Source organism: Ruditapes philippinarum, unplaced genomic scaffold (genome assembly GCF_026571515.1).
Source record: "Ruditapes philippinarum isolate M1 unplaced genomic scaffold, ASM2657151v2 ctg6359_1_1_1_1, whole genome shotgun sequence".
NCBI lineage: Eukaryota > Metazoa > Mollusca > Bivalvia > Venerida > Veneridae > Ruditapes > Ruditapes philippinarum.
Window position 1 is genome coordinate 181,133 of NW_026858642.1, and position 6,359 is coordinate 187,491.

The window sequence follows — 6,359 nt, forward strand, 5'->3', positions numbered from 1 at the left end:
ATACGTAATCGATTAAATCTATTATTGAAGGAACAGTTGAAAATAAATATCAATACCGGTATCAATAACAATATTTCACAATTACATATTCAAACATGATATTTTAACCAAAGAACTCTTGATTTTGGAATGTAATCTGACTTGTCTGAATGGCTATTGAAATTGAGTTGCGTAATTTTCGATGATATAAAAATAGGGTGCGTCATCAATGCTTTACAAGACTTTATTGCTGTTAAAGGAAATTTGCTGAAAATAATATTTGAATTAAAACGCATTTGTATGATCAGCAAGGAAAATTATAGAACGCTGTTTGGGTTGCTTCGTGGGGACAGGGGCATGCCATTAACAGAGTATATTTTGAGATTATTGATGATGATTCCATTTGAAGACCTTTGTTTTATTCTACACAGACAAGGGCTCAATACTGTGGTTATGAAACTGCGGAAGGCCAGGAACACGGGTATATGTACCAAAAGACATAAAAAGAAAATCTTACTTTGTAAATGTTATTCACAAATATTATAAAAGTCTGAAATGCCAAATAGATGTGTAGGGTATCAGAATTATTCTAAGAGCACTTCTTGCTAAATGTGATAACATCGTTGCATCAAGTCAAAGCACAGATCGAGAGTCAGCTAGCACTTGATAAAAAAAGCTGTCGGCCTTGTTTTACAACAGTATAAAAATCCAGAGAAACGAGATTATTCTTACTCAAGCACTAAAAACGGAGACGAAGGATGCGACATGTCCTTTCAAATAGCCATTCAAAATTGACGTGTTCAAAGTGTTCAGAGGAAACAATGTTGCTGCTTGTAAAACAAGCACTAGCTCTTTGTAAGACATTTCATCATGCTTTGCTGTGATGACTGCTTATCATGACATATTCTATTCGTGCACAATTTTTCTCTCTCGAATGAACAGACGACACATCGGGTATTGTTACGACAGGAAGTGAGAGTACTCTCTATATGTATTATTCACAGGCAATCGGTGCGTGGCTTGGATAGTATACATGTACATGACCACGCCCACTTACTTTTTTATAAAAAAATTTTTTTTCACAAATAAAATATTTTTTTATTCAAAATATTTTTAAAATATCTTATTTTCAATAAATCAACAGAGAAAATTTGTTTTTAAAAAATTTCATCCATATATACTATTAATATAGTAAAGGTAGAAAGGTTCGCCAGCGGACCTACCACCAGGCCTTATGTTACCTCCCAGATCTTTGTTAATTGTCAACCAATTTTCACCAAATAAAGTGCAATCTACGCAGAAATGATTTTTCTTTCGAAAAATGTACAATATTAGAACAGTTGGTACGACAAAAGATGGAATTTTAAAGCAAAAATGCACTTTTTGTCTAGGTCGGCCATCGCATGACCGAGCCGAAAGTAGACGATTTTGAACATAAATCGATCTTTTTCTTAATAACAAACTAATGTCAGTGCATGCAAACAGTTGAAATAGAAAAGGCAGCTATAAAACTATCGCTTACCGGTCCAAAGTTAATCCAAAACGTCTGCAGGTACGCACTTTCAGTAGTTATTTGCACTAACTTTTTAAATTTCCCGACATTGTACATGTATACAAATTCTGATCCGGATATTCAAGGTACGCATGCTCGGTTCCCGCTGGTACCCAGCTTCGCTCAATTTTTATTATGCGAAAAGGGGTACGCATCAGATACATCCGGGTCAGCATTTGTATACATGTAATGTCAGGGAATTTAAAAAGTTAGTGCAAATAACTACCGAAAGTGCGTACCTACAGACGTTTTGGATTAACTTTGGACCGGTAAGCGATAGTATTATAGCTGCCCTTTCTATTTCAACTGTTTGCATGCACTGACATTAGTTTGTTATTAAGAAAAAGATCGATTTATGTTCAAAATCGTCTACTTTCGGCTCGGTCATGCGATGGCCGACCTAGACAAAAAGTGCATTTTTGCTTTACAATTCCATCTTTTGTCGTACCAACTGTTCTAATATTGTACATTTTTCGAAAGAAAAATCATTTCTGCGTAGATTGCACTTTATTTGGTGAAAATTGGTTGACAATTAACAAAGATCTGGGAGGTAACATAAGGCCTGGTGGTAGGTCCGCTGGCGAACCTTTCTACCTTTACTATATTAATAGTATATATGGATGAAATTTTTTTAAAACAAATTTTCTTTGTTGATTTATTGAAAATAAGATATTTTAAAAATATTTTGAATAAAAAAATATTTTATTAGTGAAAAAAAAAAAATTTATAAAAAAGTATGTGGGCGTGGTATGTACATGTATACTATCCAAGCCACGCACCGATTGCCTGTGGTATTATTGAGGAGCAGGGAAAAGAATACCGGTAACATTGCAATTCATGGTAATGCCTTAACTGAAAATGAGATTAGACTTCAAAGTGCAGAGGGAAGATATCACAAAAAATGTAACAAAAGCTATAGAAATACTTCATGAAATCGATAAAAGCAGCCAAAATATCGAGAAGAGACGACAAATGATAAAGTCTTTGTTTATGGGGTAGTGTGTGAAATAGATGCAAGGGGATCTGGACAGTGCTCAAATAGAGAAAATAAGAATCCCTAAAAAAAGTCAAACACGGCAAAATTGAAAATGTTGAAGGCTCGGTTTGATTGAGCCTGTTCATGGACAGTACTGGAAAGTGCAAGTTACCGACAAGGCCCCATAGCTTAAGCAGAATTCAACATTTAACCAGAACTGGTACAATTTTGAAATATCCGCAGATGTGTTCATGGCGGTTATCATGGAACCGTCAATGTGACACGTAAGTGCCATTCCATGAAAAGCGGCATGACCCCCAAGTAAAAAATGTCTATCTAGAAGTTAACACGGCAAGAGAGGGAAACTGTTTCCATAGCAATGAGCTTCGAATATTAAAGAATACTATTCTCATATTTTAGATCAAACATCAAGAAAATATCTTTCTTCTTGAAGCTCATGTGTAAAGAGACACCAGCGATCATAAGAAACTCAAATCGGTCATTTTGGTAATTAAAATGTTCAGATGATGGTCATTTGGATCTAATCAGCGTCTCTGCAATACTTGAACCTATTCCGAGTAAATATATTGAATGGTTGTGTGTCTACTTAAACAAGAGGGCCATGATGGCCCTAGATCGCTCACCTGAATTATCAAACTCATCCAAACAATTACCTAGACAAGCATTCTGACCAAGTCTCATGACAGGTGAGTCAAAAATGTGACCACTACAGTGTTAACAAGGATTATCCATATTTGAGCAGTGCGACCTAGTTTTTTACCCAGGTGACACATATTCAAACTTGACCTAGAAATCATCAAAACAAACTTTCAGACCAATTTCCAGGATACTTGGATCAAAACAGTAGCAACTAGAGTGTTAACAAGATTTTCTATTTTTAGCTCCGGTGACCTAGTTTCACATGCGATTTCGAACTCATCCAAGCAATTACCTAGACAAGCATTCTGACCAAGTTTGATGATAATGGAGTCGAAAATGTGACCACTAGAATGTTAACAAGGTTTTTCCATATTTGGGCGGTGTGACCTAGTTTTTCATCCAAGATGACCCATGTTCGATCTTGACTTAGAAATCATCAAAACAAACTTTCAGACCAATTAACAGAATATTTGGATCACAACAGTAGCCACTAGAGTGTTAACAAGATTTTTCTATTTTTAGCTCCTGTGACCTAGTTTTTCATCCGAGATGTCCCATGTTCGATTTATTCCCAGCAATGACCTAGACAAGTTTCCTGACCAAGTTTGATGACAATTGAGTCAAAATTGTGACCACTAGAGTGTTAACAAGGTTTTTCTATTTTTAGCTCCTGTGACCTAGTTTTTCATCCGAGATGACCCATGTTCGAACTCATCGGAGTTATTACCTAGACAAGCATCTTGATCAAGTTTGATGATGATTGATGCAAAAATGTGACCGCTAAAGTGTTAACAAGGTTTTTCTATTTTTAGCTCCGGTGACCTACTTTTTCATCCGAGATGACCCATGTTCGAACTCATCCAAGCTATCAACTAGATAAGCATCCTGACCAAGTTTGATGATGATTGATGCAAAAATGTGACCGCTAGAGTGTTAACAAGGTTTTTCTATTTATAGCTCCGGTGACCTAGTTTTTCATCCGAGATGACCCATATTCGAACTCATCCGAGCTATTATCTAAACAAGCATCCTGACAAAGTTTGATGATGATTGTATTATGCGCTAACTTATGGTTCTACTGAAGGTGGATTGAATTTCAACACAATGTTCCGTTTTATCATTTATTGTTTCTTTTTCAGTGGAATACCACAAATTTTAATAATATATAAAATATACAAGGTGACCTATAGGCCTATAAGGCCGGGTGTTCTTTATTTACATTGTATATATGTAATTTTCATGTACGAAAACACATGTCACTATAATAAAAGATTATTATTATTATTATTATTATTATACACAGGTTATCCTGACGTTAACAAATACAAGGTAGATATTAAAAAGCAGTAACAAATATTTCTAGTGGAGAGCCACAACGTTATTAATTGGAAATCCAAAATCTAACTGTTCGATTTCTCTATCTTTACAATATTTCTAAAAATGGTTTCGTTTTAAACTGACCAATAAAAATTTAACATTTTTGTGTCTTAAATAACAAAATGACCAATCAGGTTTCAATACAAAATAAGGTAACATAGCAACATAGAATTTATAACAACAATCATCACCTGGACATTTTATCAGTCATAAGGTTTAAAAACTTATTAAGTACAGACAGCTTAATTGACTTTATCACCTTTATATAATAAAACTTTTAGCACAGTTGATTGGACAAAGAGGAAAAGCCATATTTAATCTTCCGGTTACATAATTATTAATTTGACTTCTGTTATTATAACATATAATATTTGCAACTTAACATATTCGAAATTTCACACATTGTTCTGAAAATTTGACCTTTTAGAAAATGATTATATTTAAAAATATTTGTGTTTAAAACAAAATCATCATGCATATTTATTCATTTTTTTAAAAAGAATTTTATCATTTTTCGGCCGCACAACACTTCTCCCTCCTTTAAGACTATTTCACTCCTGTGAAATGGAGCATAAATATGTATATAACAAAAATAAATATCATTAAATTAGAATACTGTTTACGTAAGATATTCAGTTACAGAAATATATTGTGAACATAAAGCACCGATTTTGCTGAAAAGCGTAAGTACCATCCACTTATAATATATATCCTAATCACTGTCTTCTTGTAAACAATACACCCTTAATGACGTCTATTTCTGTTGTATTGCCCTCTATGTCCTTGCTGTCTTCCGCGGTGACAATTGCCTCCCCTATGTTGGAATCCGGCTTCGCATGTGTTATAACGATCGTGTTGTTGGTTTTCATTTTCAGTTACTCTTCTGCGACATAAATATTTCGTTTTGTCTGTCAGCTGAGCGATCTCATTTCTCAAGCTTTCATTTTTATCTTTAAGTTCATCTATTTGGTCGTTTTTCATTGATTCTGTCACCATTGCTTCGTAAGTGTTCCGGTTGTATTCAAGTCTCAGTTCTTCATAATCGTCATGTATTTTCTTAAATTCTATTATGAGTTTGTCCATTTTTTCTAGTTTTGACGAGTCAGCCCTAAACTTTTCTTCTAGCGAGTTTCTTTGTAGTATCAATGTTTCTTGAAGATGACATATTTCTGATTTCTTGAGGGAAATCTCATTCTGCAGGTTTTCGGTAAAGTCCTTGAGTCTTTGATTTTTCAAATTGAGAGCCACATTTTCTGATTTCAAACCGTTAATTGTTTTATTCATTGAATGAGTTAAAGATTTCAACTTTTGAAATTCTGCTATTGAAACATGACTTACAGAGTTGTTTGTTTGGTTGTTCTGAAAGAAAGCATCGTTTTCATTGTAGAATGGTAATGTGCATTCTGCTGTTTTGCGTCTAATAAAAGTTGTCATTCGTTCTTGATCCCGTTGTTTAGATAGACTTGACTTGACATCTTGATGTCGGCAAACTCGTGCAAAATGTCCAATTCTCTTGCATTTGTTACATCTTGCCATTTTCGCACAACACTTCTCCTGTCTGTGATAATGATTATGTCCACATTGTCCACATGATTTTTCACTTCTAAATGGTATTCCATTTATGAAACTCATTGTTGTTTTTCTTAGGGAAGTTGAATTCGTAGTCTCGCTTGCTAAATTGAGAGGTTGGGAAAGACACTGATTCCCACCAAGTATTATGCGCTAACTTATGGTTCTACTGAAGGTGGATTGAATTTCAACACAATGTTCCGTTTTATCATTTATTGTTTCTTTTTCAGTGGAATACCACAAATT